The sequence below is a fragment of the Notamacropus eugenii genome, chromosome 2 (genome assembly GCF_028372415.1).
Source record: "Notamacropus eugenii isolate mMacEug1 chromosome 2, mMacEug1.pri_v2, whole genome shotgun sequence".
Taxonomy (NCBI): domain Eukaryota; kingdom Metazoa; phylum Chordata; class Mammalia; order Diprotodontia; family Macropodidae; genus Notamacropus; species Notamacropus eugenii.
In genome coordinates this window covers 329,948,403-329,968,233 of record NC_092873.1, presented here as the reverse complement: position 1 = coordinate 329,968,233, position 19,831 = coordinate 329,948,403, and positions in this window count along the sequence as shown.

Below are 19,831 nucleotides of genomic sequence, written 5' to 3'. Positions count from 1 at the left end.
AGTAATTGTTTAATTTTTAGTTGACTAGGGTTTTCTAAGTAAATACTCATATAATCTACAAAAAAGTAACACATTTATTTCCTCTTCCCCTAACTTATTCCCTTTATTTTTTCTTGTAATTTTTCAATAGCTAGTAATTCTAAGATAATGGTAAATGGTAGTGGAAATAATGAGCATCTTTGCTTTGTCTCGATTTTTTTGGAAAAGACTCTAGTACATATAATGTTTGGTCTTAGTTCTATAAATATTACATACCATAGTAAAGAAAGATTCACAATTTCCAGAGTCTTTAATAGAAATGGGTAGGGTGTTTTTTCTTTCAAAAGCCTTTTCAAAATCAATTAATGTAATCACAAGCTTTTAATTATTTATATTATCAACATTTATAGTTTTCCTCATTTTGAACAACCTCTGCATCCCTTCTATAAATCCAAAGTGGTAATAGTATACAATCTTTCTAATATATTGTTGTGCCCTGTTTACTAATATAGCTTTAAAATTTTTTAAATCAGTATTCATTTGGTATGTTAGGCAATAATTTTTAATGTGCTTTATCTCTCCCTAGTTTACGTATCAAAATTATATCTGTATCAATAGAAAGCATTGTGTTTCCTATTATTGCAAGCAATTTACATATTATTAGAATTAATTTTTCTTTGAATGTTTGATAGTATTTATTTGTAAATCCATCTGGTACTGGAATTTTCTTTTTCTTTTTCATTTGGGAGTACATTTATATTTTTCAATTTCTTTTTCCAACATTGAGCTTTTAAATAGTCCATTTCTTCTTTTGTTAATCTGGGAATTTTATATTTTTGTAATTATTCATTCATTTTTTTCTAAATTATCAGTTTGTTGCCTTATTATTGGGCAAAATAGTTTCCGATAAATTTCTTTATTTCCTCTTCAATTGTTATGAATTTTCTTTTTTCATTTTTTATATAAACATTTTGCTTTTCCTCTAATTTTTTTCTAGTCACATTAGCTAATTTCTATTTTGGGCTGCTAGGTGGTGCAATGGATAGAGTGCCAGGCCTGGAGTCAAGAAGACTCAAAAAAAACGTTCAAATCTGACTTCAGATACTTACTAGCTGTGTGACCCTGGGCAAATCACTTTAACCCTGTTTGCCTCTGTTTCTTCATCTGTAAACTGACCTGAAGCAGGAAATAGCAAATGGCTACAGGATATTTGTCAAGAAAACTCAAAATATGGTCATGACAAGTCAGACATTACTGAAACAACTGAACAACAATTTCTATTTTACTAGCTGTTTTAAAAGAAACAGTGCTTTGCTGTGTTTATCTGTTCAATGAATTTTTCACTTTCAATTTTCTGGACTTTTTAAATGTTCAGTATATCTACTTCATTGTTCAGTCTGGAGTTGATTACTTTTCATTCAAGTTATTTTTCTTAGGTTGCATGCTCAATTTGTTATTTTTTTTTCTTTTTCTTGCTCATTGATGAAAATTTTAGGGATTCAAATTTTCTCTTAAGACCTATTGTAGCTACACCCCATAAGTTTTGGTACATTGATTCATTATTGTAGTTTTCTTTGATGAAATTTCCTGTTATTTCTATAAATTATTTATTGATACACTATTACTTTAGAATTATGTTATTTATTATCCAGGTATTTTTAATTGGCTCTAACTGTAATACTTTAAAATTGTCTTCTAAAGGTCATTTTAATATAATTTAACTGTGTCATGATCAGTAAATAATATAGTTAACATTTCTACTTCTCTTCATTTTTTATTAGGTCTTCATCCCAATACATGGTCAATTCTTTTTGTAACAATCCCATAAACCTTGAAGGAGTATGTAAATTCCTTTTAATTCTCATCCAGTAATTACCGGAGATGTCACCTCTAATACACCTATCATTAAGTGTTAACCAATCAGAGTTGATTGCTACCCTCCAGAATGCCTACATTTTCAAGGGGATGTACGCCATGATCCCACTGCTATGAATGTCTTTGGTATGAGAAAAATGGCTAAATGATCATTCCTTTTATTAATAAAATGCTAACATTATTAATAAAATGATTAATTACCCAGGGGAAGAAGGTTCAGTTCAGATCCTTAACTTCTTGTTTATCTTTTGGTTAGATTTGCCTAGGTTTGAAAATGGTACCTTGAAGCTCTCACAGTATTATAGTTTTACCGTCTTTCTCCAATTTGATTAATTTTTTCTTTGAGAGTTTAGATGCTATGTTATTTAGTGCACATATTTTAAGTATTGCTAGTGACTCATTGTCTGTGGTATATTTAAACGCAATAAAATGTCCTTGTTTATCTCTTTTTGTCAGGCCTACTTGCTATATTTTTATCTAAAATTCTGATTAAAACCTCTGCTTCTTTTTTTAAGTTCGGCTGACATACAATGGATTTTACCCCAGTCCTTTATTTTAATTCCATGTGAATCTTTATGTCTCAAGAGTGGTTTTTGTGAGATACATATTATTGAACTCAGTTTTCTAATCCATTCTACTATCTTCTTGTTTTATGGGTGAGTTTGTCCTATTTATGCTCATGGTTATGATCGTTAATTATGAATATTTATCTATTCACAAGTATACATATCCCCTATCTATAACAAGTCTCAAGGATACGCATCCCACTGTATACTCAAGCCACAGTTAACTCACCCTCATTGAGAAAGAAAGCAATCTGAAATAGGTGATACATATATAATGATGCAAAACACTTCCATAACAGTCATGTTAGAAAAGACTAATCACATTTCCCTCTATCCTGCCTGCCCTCCATTTATTTCATTCTCTCCCTTGACCTCTCTCTCCACAATAGTGTATATTTCTGATTGCCCCTTCCCCCAATCTGCTGTCCCTTCTATTGTCCTTGCTCTCCTATCCCCTTCCCCCCTCCCTTTCTGCAAGGTACAATAGATTTCCATACCCATTTGAATGTGTGTTATTCCTTCCTTAAGCTAAATCCAATGTGAGTAAGACTGACTTATTCTCTCTCACCTCTCTCCTCTTCCCCTCCATTGTAAAAGCTCTTTCTTGCCTCTTTAATGTCAGATGACTTACTACATTCTACCTCTCCCTTTCTCTTTCTCTCAGTACATTCCTCTCAACACTTAATTTATTTTATAGGTATCCCCTCTTCATCTTCAGGTCACCCTGTACCCCTCCCCCTCTCTGTATATATCTATCTATATGTACATATGCACACATATATATGCATGTATACACTCTCATATGCATCTATATGTATATGTGTATATATATATATACACACACCCATATACACCCAAACATATATATATAAATATATGCATATACATACATACACATATGCCTACATGTATATAATATACACATACACACATACATTTTATAAACATATATATATATGTGTATATATATATATTCACCCTGTAACTACCCTAATGCTGAGAATGGTCTCATGAGTTACAAACATCATCTTTTCATGTAGGAATGTAAACATATATTTTCCCTACTCAGTTTGTGGAACAGATGCTGTTTAAATACTTATCTTCATTTGTATCAGTTTAGAAGAGTGGATTGAGCACTGAATTTATATTTAGATGACCTGGGTTTTAGTTTTGATTCTACCATATATTAGCTATGTGAACATGGACAAGTCACATGCCCTTACATACTATTCTCATTCAGCGAATGTAATATTGTCATTTTTAAGATTTAAATTTATTTATTTACATGTAGTTTTCAACATTCATTTCCACAGGATTTTGAGTTACAAATTTTTCCCCATCTTTCCCCTCCCCCACCCCAAGACGGCATCCATTCTGATTATCCCTTTCCCTGGTATGGCCTCCCTTTTATCATTCCTCCCTTTTATCCCCTTCCTCTTTACTTTCTTGAAGGATAAGATAGATCTCTGTACCCCATTGCCTATATATCTTATTTCCCAGTTGCATGTAAAAACAATTTTTTAACATTTGTTTTTAAAACTTTGAGTTCCAAATTCTCTCCTTTCTTCCCTCCTCACGCACCCCTATTGAGAAGGCAAGCAATTCAATGTATTACAAGTGTAGTTATGCAAAACACCTCCATAATAGTCATGTTGTGAAATACTAACTATATTTCTCTCTATCCTATCCCACTCCTCAAGTATTTTCTCCTTTGACCCTGTCAAGTTTGCTTCTGACTTCCACCTCCTCTAATCTGCCTTCCCTTCTATCATTGCCCCCTTACTCTCATCTCCCCTACTTTCCTGTAGGATAAGATACCCAATTGAGTGTGTATATTATTCTCTCATTAACTCAGATCTAATGAGAGTAGAATTTTCTCATTCCTTCTCAACTCCTTTCTCTTCCCCTCCATTATAAAACTTTTTCTTGCCTCTTTTATTTGAGATAATTTTCCCCATTCTATCTCTCCCTTTCTCCTTCTCCAAATATATTCCTCTCTTGCCTCTTAATTTTATTTTTACATAATATCCTTTCATATTCAACTCACCCTGTGCTCTCTCTCTCTTTCTCTGTCTGTCTGTCTGTCTGTCTGTCTATCTATCTACCTATCTATCTATCTAATCTTTTTCGTCCGACTACCCTAATACTGAGAAAGGTCTCATGAATTACAAATATCATTTTTCCATGTAGAAATCTAAATAGTTCAACTTTAATAAGTCTATTATGATCTCTTTTTCTTGTTTACCTTTTTATGCTTCTCGTGATTCTTGTATTTGAAAGTTAAATTTTCTATACAGCTCTGGTCTTTTCATCAAGAATGCTTGAAAGTTCTCTATTTCATTGAATGTCTATTTTTCCCCTGAAGGATTACACTCAGTTTTTCTGTGTAGGTGCTTCTTGCTTTTAATCCTAGCTCCTCTCGTCTCTGGAACATATTCCAACATATTCTTGGAATCATATTCCAAGCCTTTCAGTCCCTTAATGTAGAAGCTGCTAGATGTTGTGTTATCCTAATTGTATTTCCACAATCCTCTAATTGTTTCTTTCTGGCTGCTTGCAATATTTTCTCCTTGACCTGGGAACTCTGGGATTTGGCTACAATATTCCCAGAAGTTTTACTTTTGATATCTCTTTCAGGAGGTGATCAGTGGATCCTTTCCATTTCTATTTTACCCTCAGGTTCTAGAATATGTGGACTATTTTCCTTGATAATTTCTTGAAAGATGATATCTAAGCTCTTTTTTTAAATCATGGTTTTCAACTCCTGGATCTATTTTCCATGTCAGTGGTTTTGCCAATGAGACATTTTTGTCAGTAAGCACCCCAGCATACACAGGGGAGCCTGCTATCACAGGTTCTTAGATCTGCATTCGTTAAAGTATAGACAACTTTTAAGGCACTAAAAATCACTTTAATCAAACACATGTATCATTCCTTTAACCAAGCACATATATCACTCAGTTAGTTCAGGATAAAAAGTCAGCATCCTGAACATCAGAGAAAATATAGATAAATCAAAAGTCAACAGACATGGCTTCCTCTGCCTGACCATAATTCAACAGACATAATCCAACTGTCTGAACATAGTTACCAGAGAGGGAAGCATGACATCTGGGTTCTCAAAGCTGGAGGGCTCCTTTAGCAGCTTCCCAGAGTCCTTGCCTGACAAAACAAACACTTTCTGTCAGTGAGCTCCCAAAGTAAAACCTCACCTTCGCAGTCTTTATATGCTTTTTAGGGCCAGAGGGCATCACATCCCTTGAGAACCAGTGCCTCATTAACAAAAGGCATGGACCTTCCTACAAATCTTCCCAGGCCCCACAGTGGGTGGGAAAGATCCTCCTTAATCATATTCAAATGGAGGCATTATACTTCTTGATTATACTAAAAGAAAAACAGCAAAAGATCCTATTTCACTTGCCATTACAACATTTCAGTCTTCTATTTTTTCAATCTTTTGGATTTTTGCTTTTGTTTTGTTTTGTAATTTCTTGATTTCTCATAAAGTCACTAGTTTCCATTTGCTCCATTCTAATTTTGAAGAAATTATTTTCTTCTGTGAGCTTTTGGACCTCCTTTTCCATTTGGACAATTCTGCTTTTTAAGACATTCTTCTCCTCATTGGATTTTTGGACCTCTTTTGCCATTTGGGCTAGTCTCTTTTTAAAGATGTTGTTTTCTTCAGTATCTTTTTGGGGATCCTTTAGCAAACTGTTGACTCATTTTTCATGATTTTCTTGCATCACTCCTATTTCTCTTCCCAATTTTTCCAGTGCTTCTCTTAATTTATTTCCAAAATCCTTTTTGAGCTCTTCCATGGCCCAACACCATTTCCTGTTTTTCTTGGAGGCTTTGGATGTAGAAGTCTTGACCTTGCTATCTTCCTCTGGTTGTATGCTTTGATCTTCCTCATTGTAAGAAAATACCTTTTCACCAAAAAAGTAACCTTCTATAGTCTTATTTTTTCCCCTTTTTGGTCATTTTTCCAGCCAATTACTTGACTTTCAAGCTCTTTGTTAAGTGGAGGATATACTGCCCCAAGTTTCAGCAGTTTTGTGTAGGTGTTTTCAGATCTATCTCTAGGGATCTGAGAATTCTCAGTTCCTCCAAAGTGGTATGATCAAAGGAGAGGTGTTTGCTCCTCTCTTGGTCTGCACTCTTGTCTGTGAGCAACCACAAGCACTCTTTTCTGCCCTGGAATTGAAAGTAGGATTCCCTCTCCATAGCCTCCACCAACTCTGCCATGCCAGCACTTCTCCTTGCCCCAGGACTGTGTAAAAAGCAAGCACCTCAACATACAGAGAAGTGCCTGCTGTATGAGTTCTTAAATCTGCTTTTATAAAAGGAAAGCAACTTTTGAGGGATCAGCAAACACTTTAAGCAAGCACATGTATCATTCACTTAGTTCAGGGGAAAACGTCAGCACCCTGAATTTCAGAGAAAATACAGAGAAATCAAAATCAACAGACACAACTTCCAGCTGCCTGACATAAGCAATATATGAATCATAGGTCAATAAACAGATCTAACCATCTGACCATACATACATAGTTATCAAAAAAAGAAGCACCAGCGTCCGGGTTTTCAAATCTGGGGGACTGCTTAGCGGCTTCCCAGAGCCTCATCTGGCACACAAACCTTCCAAAAACTGAGCCCCCAAGTAAAACCTCACTTCAGAAAACTTACATATTTTTCAAATCCAAAGGGCATCACAACTCTTGAGAACCAGTGCCTCATTAACAAAAGTTGTGGGCCTTCCTACAAATCTTCCCTAATCAAACTCCCCTTAAAGAACAGGCCCATTAATGGGTGAGGAAGATCTTCTCATTAAGAAGCAAAATTATATTAACAACAAGCAAAAATGCATTATCAATAAAGACTGCCACCCAGATCAGCCACTTGATTGCCCCACCATCTGTAGCTGAGAGCTCCAGAAGCAGCCATAGCTGCGGCACTGGCTGCCACTGCCCTGGGCCTGGGGCCAGACCACATTCCTCTCTTACCCAGGTAAGAGAGCTTTCCCACTGACTTTTAAAGCTGTCCTTGGCATTTGTGGGTTGAGAAATCTGGAAACCACTACGGCTGCCAGTGATTCAGCACCCTGAGGCCTGCTCCTGTCTCATCTGTGTTAGCCCACACTGGGCTGTACTCCACTCTGAGCACAGTGCAATAGACGCTTCCTGTCGGCCTTCCAGACTGTATTAGAATGGAAATCTGTTTCACTCTGTCATTTTGTGACTTCTGCTGCTCTAGAATTTGTTTAGAGTCATTTTTTTCAGGGATTTTCAGGGATTTGTGGGGAGAGCTCAGGTAGGTCCTTGCTTCTACTCTGCCATCTTGGTTCCACCCCAGCAATTGCTCTTTTAACACACACACATATATATGCAACACACACACATATGCACATATATATGGCATATTCAGCCTCTTTTGTTGTTCGTCATTTTCAGACAGTCTAATTGTTAGATTTTGTCCTTGACCTGTTTTCCAGGTCAGTTGTTTCAGATATTATATTTCTCACTTTTTTCTCTTTTAAATGTTTGTGATTTTGTTTTAATATTATATCCTATTGTCTCACTAACTTTGTTTTCTGCTTGGCTAACTGATTTTCAAAGCATACAATTCTCATTTGAAATTTTTCACCATCTGTTCTAAGCTGTCGGTTTTCCTTATCATTCTTTCTTCTTTAACTATTCCACTTTTTGAAAAGCTCATTTCATTTGTTGTAAGTCCTCTTATAATGATTGTGGCCCGGACATTGTTTTCTCCATGGGCTTGTGAGTTTGCTCTATTATTTAACGTATTCTCCCTGGACATCCAGGCCAACATATTTCCATATAAGGATTTGGTGTTTTTCTTGGTTTTCAGATCATCAGCTTCAATGACTAGGTTGAGAGGAGTGCTATGCTTGGTGTCAGCTCTACTCATACTCTCCTGAGTGTTGTGTCCAAGACTAAGTCACTCCTTCAAAGGACTCTGAGGCTGATCCAACACTGGCCTCTGCCTAGGTCCTCCCAACTGCCCCCTGTGTTAGGCTTCAGCTGAGGCTCTTCATCCTGTTGCTGAGAATGCTTCCACATGACTCCTTCTCTGGGTCTTCAGGGTTATTTCAGGATGACATTTGCCTTTGGCCATTGAGTTCAGTGGTTCCACTTCCCAGGCTCAAGTTACTGGACTGTGCTGGCACTGGACTTCTCCAGTTGCGCTTGAATGATTTGCTGTTACACTTCCAACATATCTCAGTTTATTTAATCCAGTGTTCCTGCAGAATTCCAGTAGTCTTTCTCTGTACCCTTGGACTGAGCAGAGGGGTCTGCAGGTGATTCTCATTATTTCACCAATTAATAATGCATAGTAGACACAAAATAAATGCTTATTGACTGGTAAATTTTAAAGTTTTATTTTGGTATTTGTAGGTGGCATGTTTCTGTTCTAGAATATAACCATCTTCCCACAATTTCATCCTAATTTGTACACAAAAGGTTTGGTTTTTTTTATTCCTTTCAGTAAACTGTTCATATAAGAACAGGGCAGTAGTTTGCATCTAAAATATGAATTGAGAAGTACCTATCATTTTTATTATTATAATACTTTTATCTGTGTCTCAGTCCTACCCCTATGAGCAATCTATATTTCACAATCATTCTCCGACCACTTTCACTGTGTTCCCTTCAGACATTAAACATGCTACTTCTGAGCTACATCAAATGCATTTTTCCTCCTCTTCCCCTTCTTCTTCTTCTCCTCCTCCTATTCCTCCTCATCCTCTTTCTTCTTCTTCTTCTCTATCTCTCTGCCTCTGTCTCTCTGTCTCGGTCTCTGTCTCTCTCTGTCTCTGTCTCTGTCTCTCTCTGTCTCTGTCTCTCTCTCTCTCTGCCTCTGTCTCTGTCTCTCCTCCCCCATTCAATGAACTCTCCTTCTCAGTAACTAATCTCACAAAGAAAGTTTGTACTTAGCCCCTAAAGGATTTTTCTTCCATGTTAACATATTTATATCTCAAGCTTTTCCCCAAAATACCAGTTGACATAGAGTAGCCTACATATAGCTACTTTCTCAAATTCTTAAATACTGCAGTGGAGCTGCAAATACTTACCTCTCCTTGTAGATACCACCACAAAACAGAGGGTGGGAGAAATCTTCTGAGATAGAACGTAACAGGACATAATTATGTATCACTATTCTTTCTGACCCCACAAAGTTCTAAACTCCTGGTACTCACTGATCTCTCCCTCTTTGAAAAAAACACTACAGCATTTATATAAAATTTATTTGTACCATACAACTTCACACTTAATTGATTCACTTTTTTATTCACTCTATTTACTTTTCTAGTTAATTGCTTTTGGACCATTTTGTTTAAAGCATTGTTAGTCTTATCTAAAGAGCATTGACTCGGAAGTTGGGAAACTGTCTCTGATGCTTCCTCTCTGTGTGACATTGGGCAAGTCACTGAAACTCTCTAACCATTAGTTCCATCATCTATATGATGAAGAGATTGAATTAGATGGCTTCTGAGGTCCCTTCCAAGTATAAATCTATGCTTTTCTGATCTTCAGACTAGACAGCAAATGTTTTGAGAACAGACACATATTTTCTACCATATCTTCTACAGCACCTTACATAGTGACAATATTTAGCACTCAGTAAATATATCTTGGTTGATCTGATTTATTAATTTGCTTATGACCCTCTAATGACATAATTAGTGTTACTATCTCACAAAATTTACCAGTCACTATTGCATTAACTTGTAAAAATCTTACTAAGAGTGGGTCACCCATATTCTGTTTTCCTAACTTGAGTAAACAGTTGAGACATTAGGTCATTCAATGCATAGAGTGCTAACCATGGAACCAGAAACACCTGAGATCATATCTGGCCTGAAATGCTTACTAGCTGTGTGATTGTGGCCAAGTCATTTAGGCTCTTAGTTTCCTCCAATGTAAAATGGGGATAATAATAGCACCCACCTCCCAGGGTTGTTGTGAGGATCAAATGAGATACTATTCATAAAGCAATTTGGCCCAGTGCCTGGCACATAATAGGTACATGATAAATGCTTGTCCCCTTCCTTCCCCCTCACTTCAGCATTCAGTTCTATAACAAAAATTTTAATTTTTTAATTGGACCTATCTTGATCCTGAGCAGTCAACCTAAATGGTTAATTCATACAATTTTAAATGACTCATTAGAATTTCTGGAAAGAAAAGTGCAGTACAATCTGCATTTAATCAATATCTCTTTTAGCAAATTTATAATCCTCTCTAAAATTATCATTTAATGGCCCTGCTTCTTTTCTAAGATCAAATCATAATTTTAGGCTAATCAAGCCCCATTTTAATTATCTTCACACAACAGTGGTTTTTAATTGCTGTTGCTGGCTAAGAATATTGATCCAATTAGTTCCATATGGTGTTAGACAATTTTCAAATTCATAATGAAACTAGAGTTTTATTGAAACAATTCTATTCATTTTGAATAGTTCATTGTAATAAATTGGTAATATAGATGTCATCATAGAAATTAAGTAATATTTTATTACCATTATGGCTCTCACTTTGGCATACACAATATTCAATATTCCAAAATAGTTTTCATGCCTTTGCAGTATGAATATTTTCTTCAAGAAGAGAATTGAAAGATCTTAAATGAACACTGAACAATATTATAAAAATGCAACTGACTCTCTTACCAATTAGGAAACGTATAATATCTGATTTGGGAATCGTATAAGAATTAACCGCCAATATATAATCAGACCGCCAATTGGTTAAATAAAAGATTTTAAAAATCAACATCAAATTAGGTGATAAAATCATGAGAAATTACTGCTTAAATTATAATATCTTCAACCTGACCTATTAAACTAAGACAAGGATATTAAGAACAGGAAAGCAGAGAAAGACAAAGATATTGGACTTGATTATTATTATTTTCTGGAAAAGTTCACTAAATCTTATCAAAATGAAGAAGCCACAAGACTCCAGAAACCATGTCAACCAGCAAATAACTTGATCTCCTCACCAAGTGCAATGAGATACAAAACTGAGTTAAAATATAAACCCATTTGTAAAACACTAAGATGGTGGGTGGAAGATGATAAATAATATCCTCTCAAAAAACAGTGAAACAGAGAAAAAAATCAAATTAAAGAAGATTTTGTAGAAAATTCTACTTCATGATATTATCCTGAGTTCATTCCTACATGAAGCTAGTAGGAGGAAAATGATGAAACAGATTTGTGATCATTTCATTGAATGTGATTATTCAAATGGATATCTGAGGCCACCTAATACAACCCATACTTGAATAAGAATTGTCTCTGTAAAAGACCCTAAGCATTATTTCTTTGCAAGGCAAAAAGAAGGAACTGGAAAGGCTATAAGCAATCCTGAAATCAACATGAGGGAGAGAAGTGCACCCAACCATGGCAGGTCTTCAAACTAGTGGGCATGACAACCTGATTTTGAGCTCCTTATCTCAAATCATGATGGCTATATTAAACTTCCTGACCTCATTATTAGTTGAGGAAGATAAGGAGTGGGAAACTGGAGTTGGCAATGACAATTTCCATATTTACCTCTGAGCTTGGTTAGCATCTTAATAACCAACAAATCACTAACTCTTCTTTAAAAATTTATTTTTCACTTCAAGAATATTTTGTGGACTGTCATAATGAAGTCTCTTGTTTGTTCTGAAGTCATACAAGCATCAGATGCACCCATATAGAAACAGAAGCACAAGACATACTTCAAAGACAAGTGTAAAAAGAGCACATTAGATTCAGTGCCGCTGTTTAGAAAAGAAAATCAAGAGCTAACTGTAATGGAAAATGTCTTTGTTTTCTTTCCAGATTTGAAAGATAACTTTAACAGAGCATTTTCTCCCATAAAATTTTCATAAAATGTGATGTCTTAATATTTTCTTTTGATTTATTTCTAAGCCAATGATGGCTTTAGATTCAGTATTTATGCATAATCTGATACACTAGATAATCAAATTTCATTTATTGGTTCCCCAGTTTGTATGATTAATATACTTGGTAACATTAAAACAAGATAGATGAACAGCTTTGAGCTCTTTAGATGGAAGGTGATTTATAAATACCAAGAATTATTATTATGTAATCACATTAGAGATAAAAAACAGAATAATCCTCTAGCCTGTAAAATTCTGAGTGGAATAGGAAGCTATTCAGAATTTGCAATCTATAAGCCACAAGAGTTTAAATTATGAATTATCATGTATTCAGGAAATGAAAATGTCAACCACAGGTAGATGGAATAAAGAGAAAATGGAAATAAAGTGTTTGGGGGCATTTTTATTTCCTCAGCCCTAAAAACAAATTGTCATCTTGATTACAGAGAGGAGGACATCCCTCAGCCCTATTTCCTGTTGTAAGAAACCAAGCAATGTTCTTGCTAAACTTAAAGAAATGCTTACATCTGTTCATTGATACTGCCTTCATCATTTTTGTCCCATCTCTTCCTTTGAATATTTTTTCTGAGCAGTGCATACTCTGAGTATTACAGCCAAGCAAAGAAGCCATATGACCTCTCTTGTATTTTTCTGTAAAGCAAAACTGTTTAACCATTTTTTTCTTTCTGCACCATGGACATATTTGGCAGTTTGGTGGAAACCTACAGACTCCTTTTCAGCATAATGTTTTTAAATGCATAAAATATAATAATAAGTTTATTTTTTAAAACTATATTTAAGTACAATTGTCAAGATATTAAAAAACAAAATAACCAAATTCACAAACTCCAGGTAAAGAATGAATGCCTGGTATAGGGAACGAAATCATTCTACCTCTCCAAAAATGTACATGTTAGCCAAGGCCCTTAGACAGACCTTTGCTCAGGGTTTCTTACTTTCAGCAAAGTTGGTAGCTGTTCGCTTATTGCAATTTAAAGAATAATGAAATGACTTCATCTATCAAAATGGATATTCCTCTCCAGACTCACCAAAATGGTTTTCCTGCTTACCTGGCCTAAAATTTCCACCATTAGAATCAGTCCCTTTTGATTTAGATGAGAAAGCATTGTGGTTATAGGTATTGCTTCCAGAAAGCCAAATTTAAAATGTATACATACTTGCTGGAAGAAATTCCCATGAAATTCCCAAACTTCTATGGTCTTTCTGATAAAAATGCTAGCGAAAGAATGGTGGTTAATATTTTAGATGACTGGCAGGCAGTGCCAGAAATATGTATTGAAAGAGATAGTTTCCATATACAATGAGACCAGGAGAGTAAAATCACATATTAATACAGTTGGGATATGTCTTTGTCAGCTGATGTCCCATCAGAGTAGAATGCAAGTTCCTTGAAGGCAGGGACTATTTTAATTTTGTCTTTTTATCACCAAGTCTAGTACAGCATTTGGCACATAGCAAGTGTTCAATAAATCCTTAATGAATTTAATTAAATTGGTGTGAATTCTCAGGAAGGGAGCCAGTCTATCAATAAACACCAACAACAGGTAAGCTCGAATAGATCTTATTAAACTTACCTGAAAATCTCTCTTTCATCAAATCATTTTCATGTTGTAATTTATAGCATTCTTAAAAAATTCCACAATATTATAGAACATAGCAAAAGCATTCATTTAGTATCTTAATTCTTCAGACAGAGCATAATCTCTAAACATATCAGATACCCTGGAACATCATTTCCTCAACCTTTCAGTCTCTCTTTCATTATTCTTTCTAAGACAAACATTCTTAACCTGGAGTCTATGAACTTGTATTTGTTTCTAATGTTTTGTCATCCGTATTGTCAATATGTTTTATTTCCTTGGTAATCTTGTGTGTTTTAATTTATTTATTTGAAAACATTATACTGAAAAGGAACTCACAGCGGTCCAGCTGGCTAAAAGGGTCCATGGTACAAAAAAAGGTTAAGAATTCCCCTTTTAAAGGACTGTTCTTAACCTGACCAAAGGCTAACCCAATAAATATTTCTATGAGCTGAAACTAAACAAAGGTTTCTCCCTTCTCTTAGTCTGTTTTCCTCAGTTAGCTTTTGTACCTTCTTTTCCATTTGGCCAATTGTACTCTTAAGAAGTTATTTTCTTCAGTAAGTTTTTGTATCTCCTTTTCCATTTGTCCAATTCTACTTTTTAACCAATTTTCCATGATGTTGTCTTTTTCATAATTCTCTTGCATCTCTCTCATTTCTTTTCCCAATTTTTCTTCTCCCCGTTTTATATGATTTTAAAGCTCCTTTTTGAGCTCTTCTATGAGTTCTTTCTGGGCTCAAGAACACTTCCCATTTTTCTTTTCCTTTGGAAGTTCTAAGGGAAACTGGCTAACAGTCTCTTTCTTCAGGCCCTCATGATCTTGTGGGGTTCATATTCTTAGACTTCTCTGTTCATAAGAACCCAACAGGGGAATCTTTGTCAGATAGCAAAGAATAAGTTAATGACCATTTCCTGGATCTTCTTTTAGATCATGTCCATTAACTGTGAGTGTCCCCAAGGCCTTCTTTACTTCTCCCTCTATACGATTTCACAAATAGTATAGTATATACTATACTATTTCATGCCCTCTGTACTATTTCATCAGCTCCCATGGACTCAGTTATCATCTCTATGCAGATGATTTTGAGATATATTTGCCCAGCCTTAACCTCTCTGCTAACCTCCAGCCTCACTTCTCTTATTTGACCCAGTTCAACTCAATATATCCAAAACTGAACTCATTATATTCCCCCCTGCCCAAACAAATAATCTTCTCCTCTTCCTAGCCTCCCTATCATTGTCAAGATTACCACCATCCTCCCAGTCATCCAGGTTTACAATGCAAACATTTTCTTCTTCTTAGTCTCTTTCACCTACATATTCCATGTGTTGCTAAGTAATGTCATTTCTAACTTGGTTTCACTTTCACATTCACAACCCTCTCTCCTTGACACCGTTTAAACCCTTATCACCTCACACCTGGACTACTGCATAGACTTTCAGTTTGTCTCACTGCTTCAAATCTCTCCTTAGCCTAATTCATCCACCACTCAGTTGTCAAATTGATCTTCCTAAACTGCAAATCTGACTATGTCATCCCCTTATTCAATTAACTCCAGTGGCTCCCCATTACCTTCTAGACTGAATATGAAATCTTCTGTTTGGCTCTTAAGGCCCTCCATAACTTGGTCCCTTCCTGCCTTTCTAGTCTTTTTTATACCTTACACCATAGGTGTCAAATTCAGGCCTGCCACAAGCATGTGTTTTCTTGCAACTCCTTGGGAACTCCTTGAGAAGAGGGTTAATTTTTTACCTTCTTTTATCTTGAGTACTTGAACATAGTTTTGTACTGGAACATAGTAGGTATTTAATAAAGGCTAGCTGACAGCTAGGTGGTTCATGAGCAGCTAGGTGTCCTAGTGGATAGAGCACCGGGGCTGGAGTCAGGAAGACTCATCTTTACGAGTTCAAATCTGACCTCAGTCACTTACTAGCTGTGTGACCTTGGGCAAGTCACTGATCCTGTTTGCCTCAGTTTCCTAATCTGTAAAATGAGATAGAGAAGGAAATGGCAAGTCACTCTCTAGTATCTTTGCCAAGAAAACCTGAAATGAGGTCACAAAGAGTTGGACGTGACTAAACAATGACTATTAGATTTTTCAAGTCATAAACTTTTCTATACTATATAACATATATATTATCTATGCATATATACATACTATATATATGTCTATATATGTATGTTTATATATATATATGTATAGTTGCTTGCTTGTTATTTGACTGCTTAATGGATGACACATACTATTCATATTATTCATACCATTATTGCCCTTTGTCCAGAGTTGCTCATTTTGAGTGGGTGATATAAGATAGTTCCTCTAACAAAATGGATAGGCGCAACAGGATTCCACTGTTAAATAGACTTTGTACACCCATGATCACACTCAAATGGGCCTCTCCATTGTCAGTGCCCTTTGTTAACAGGTTGTCATGTTTCAGGAATCTGAGACATTCAAGTCTAGCCCTAATGCTTTGCCTCCCCCAATAAAAATAATGACTTTTATATAGCACTTACTATGTTCCAGGCATTATGCTAAATGCTTTCCTAATGCTAAATTATTATCTCATTTTATCCTCACAATAACCCTGGAAAGTAGGTACTGTTATTATCCCTGCTTTATAGATGAGGAGCCTAAAGCAAATAGAGGTTAAGTAACTTGCCCAAGGTCACATATCTAATAAGTGTGTGAGGTTAGATTTGAAGTCATCTTGATGGCTGCAGACTCAGTGCTCTCTATCCACTTCACCACCTAGCTGCTCCTAACTATAAGAGATATGTATATATATATATATATATATATATACACACACACACACACACACACACACACACACACACACACACATATACACATATATACTATTGGAATATAGCAGCCAATAATCTGTAACTGGGGACATATAGATGTTTGGGGTCCTGACAAATCTTCTCAGAGGGCTGAGCTAACTGACTAGTGTATGAGAGAACCTTGAGAGATAGACCAGAAATAATTTTTATTTAAATTAATTCCTGATGATATGTTGTGTCAGGTGACCCCATAATCCCTTTAAGTAAGGACAATGAAGCTACTCTTGTACTCCTCTTGTGTCAGTTGGAATGCCTACCTTAGAACTATCAATATGCCAGAATCCCACATGATTTTGGACCTGCCTCTGATAGGTAGCCCCTGCTGAGTTGATACCGATTTAGAATAAGAAATTATAGTGCCAGTTAAATCTGTTAATGTGACAATTATTATCAAGGCCCTTGTAAAAGATATTGTTGTTTTTTATGGGCCTTTGTGCAAAGTATGCATCTTATTGAGACCAAACTACCTTTACTGAGTTTTTCCACCTTCCATGCCATGCATGGGCAGCTGGTATTGTGTGTGTTCATCCTTCGTTGCTGAAGAAGACCATGCTATCAGAGAAATGATGACATGACTTGCACTTGACTTTTTTTTTGAGTGAGGGAGGGCTGTGCAGGTCTCCAGCTTCACTTCTCCTCCAGAGCCATCTGAATCCAGTGACCAGATTATGGAATACGGGGAAGAATTTTTAAAACAACAGCTTAATCACTGCAGCCCTGATTATCAGGGGTGGGGATCCTATCTCTAGAAATCTGCCTTGTAGTTGGTAAATTAGCACTAACCCAAGAAAGGAGTTGGTACTCCGCATTCCAACAGGTTCGTGGATTCTGCCTTCTGGAGAACTCGCTTAATGAGGATGAACTGCTTAGATGCACAGAGGCAGCTAGGTGGCTCAAAGCACTGATCCTGGATTCAGGAAGACCTAAGCTCAAATCCTACTTCAGACACTTTCTAGCTGTGTGACCCTGGGAAAGTCACTTAACACGGTTTGCCTCAGTTCCCCACCTGTAAAATGATCTGGAGAAGGAAATGGCAAACCAATCCAGTATCTTTGCAAGGAGGCTCCATGGGCAATATGGCCCATGGAGTCACAACAAAAGCAATAATGTTTACATGCAGAGTCACAGTCAGACATCTCTAGTCCTTTTTATGGCTCCATCCTGTGAGAAGTTGTTCAGGCTCCAAAGTTTCTGACTCCCAGCATGCTTTCTTTTTTTCTAGAATCATTTTGACCAAGGATGGGGTCCAATGGATTCAGTCAAAGTGCTTCCTTCACTTGAGGACCCAGTGGGTCGCATGTGGCCCTTGAAACCACGGGTTCTCCACCCCTGGTTCGGACAGTTGTTTTCTAGAAAGAACTATTGGGAGGAATTTGCTTTTTAATAATGAAGGAGGTGAAAGGAACTCTCTTTTTACAAGCATGGCAAATGAACTTGCCTTTATCTTATTTGGAAGTCATTTTGAGCCCCTGAACGAAGGTGAGGAGCGAGAGAGAAATGATTATTTTCTATTATAGGAATAACCCATCATTAATTAGAATCTAGGCTTTTTCTCTGTTTCCTCATTCAGGAACCAGCCCTTGTAAGTCAGTCAGTCTCTGAAAGACATTGCAGCTAGACGAGATTACTCAGATCCTGTAGGAACATACTCTGGGATCTTGGGCAGGACCCCACCCAACTAGGAGAACTTACTTCTGTTTAGAGCAGGCCTGCAGAACATACAACCTTCAGGAGGCTTTGGTGGGTCACAAGTGGCCCATAGGCTGTAAGTTGGATGTTCTACGTTTTTCATGAGCCTCCTGAAATCCTTGGGCAGGCCATAAGCGGCTGCAGACCATATGTTGTGAAAGCCTGGTTTAGACTGGAAATAGAATCTAATCTAGATGAATCCTATCTCCAAAGAATTAAGCCCATGTCTTTACACCCCTCCATTGGAGTTGAGGGAGACACAGCTCATGAAGGAGAAAACCAGCCAGAGTGGTCTGAGTAGAGATGGATTCCTTTGATCCGATTGCTGCAGGAAGCCGGCTCTTGATCAAGCCATGTTCTCAGCAGGAAGAGCTTGAAGGCTTTCATCCCAACTCCTCATTTGAAAGTCTACCCCCTCATTATCGTTCACCAATCAGGGTAGATTTTCACACTTGTTGGGGCACCCCCTTGGTATTTTGAGAAGTCCATGGTCTTGTCTTTGGTTACCAATAAAAACCACTGACCATTAATTTATTGAATGCCATCTAGCCTAATTACTATTTTCCTCAATTACCCAGAAAATCTGTCTCTTGGCCTTTTCATTTGTCTTAGGAATATTCATCCAACTCCCAGAGAAGAAGGATGTAGCTTTTTGGTAGGAGGCTCTAAAAGAGCTCCACTTTTGGAATACCTTCTTCATAAGGTTTCTGGGGAGAGGGGATGCTTTGTCTGGTGGACTGAGTAACACAGAATAGGTGATGCTACCGGTTGAACCTAATGTTCCTTATGCTATTCCTGGCCAACGTGATTGTTTAGACTTCAGAAGACTTTTATGAACTCCCTCTTATGTCACTCAGCCACTGTTTTGCAGAAGATGCTGTATGATGTTTACATGCAAAGCCTCCTCCATTTTCTACTGTTGTTTTTACCATTATTTTGGTGGTGAGAAATTCCCTAGAAAATTGTGGAGACCTTAACATCAAAGGGTGGGATGTGATAGAAACTGTGCTGGTTTTGTGTGGGAATCAAGTGGGAGGCAGGGGCAAGTGCTGGGAAGAAGCAGTCTGCCTGTTCCGAAGTGCATGTCCCTACTCCTTCTGCTGCTACTGCCATTGCCAAGCCTCCTCCTCCTTCCTTTCTCTTTTATCCCTTCCCCTTGGTCTCTGTTCCCCTGCTTCCATGGAAGGGAGGAAGGGAGAAAAGGAGGGAGGGAGGGAGAGATCATTTATTAAGCACCTACTAAATCATGCATTGTGCTAAGTGTTTTACAAATATCTCATTTGATCCTCCCAACAACCCTTCAAGGTAGGTGCTATTACTGTCTCCATTTTACACCTGAAAAAACCAAA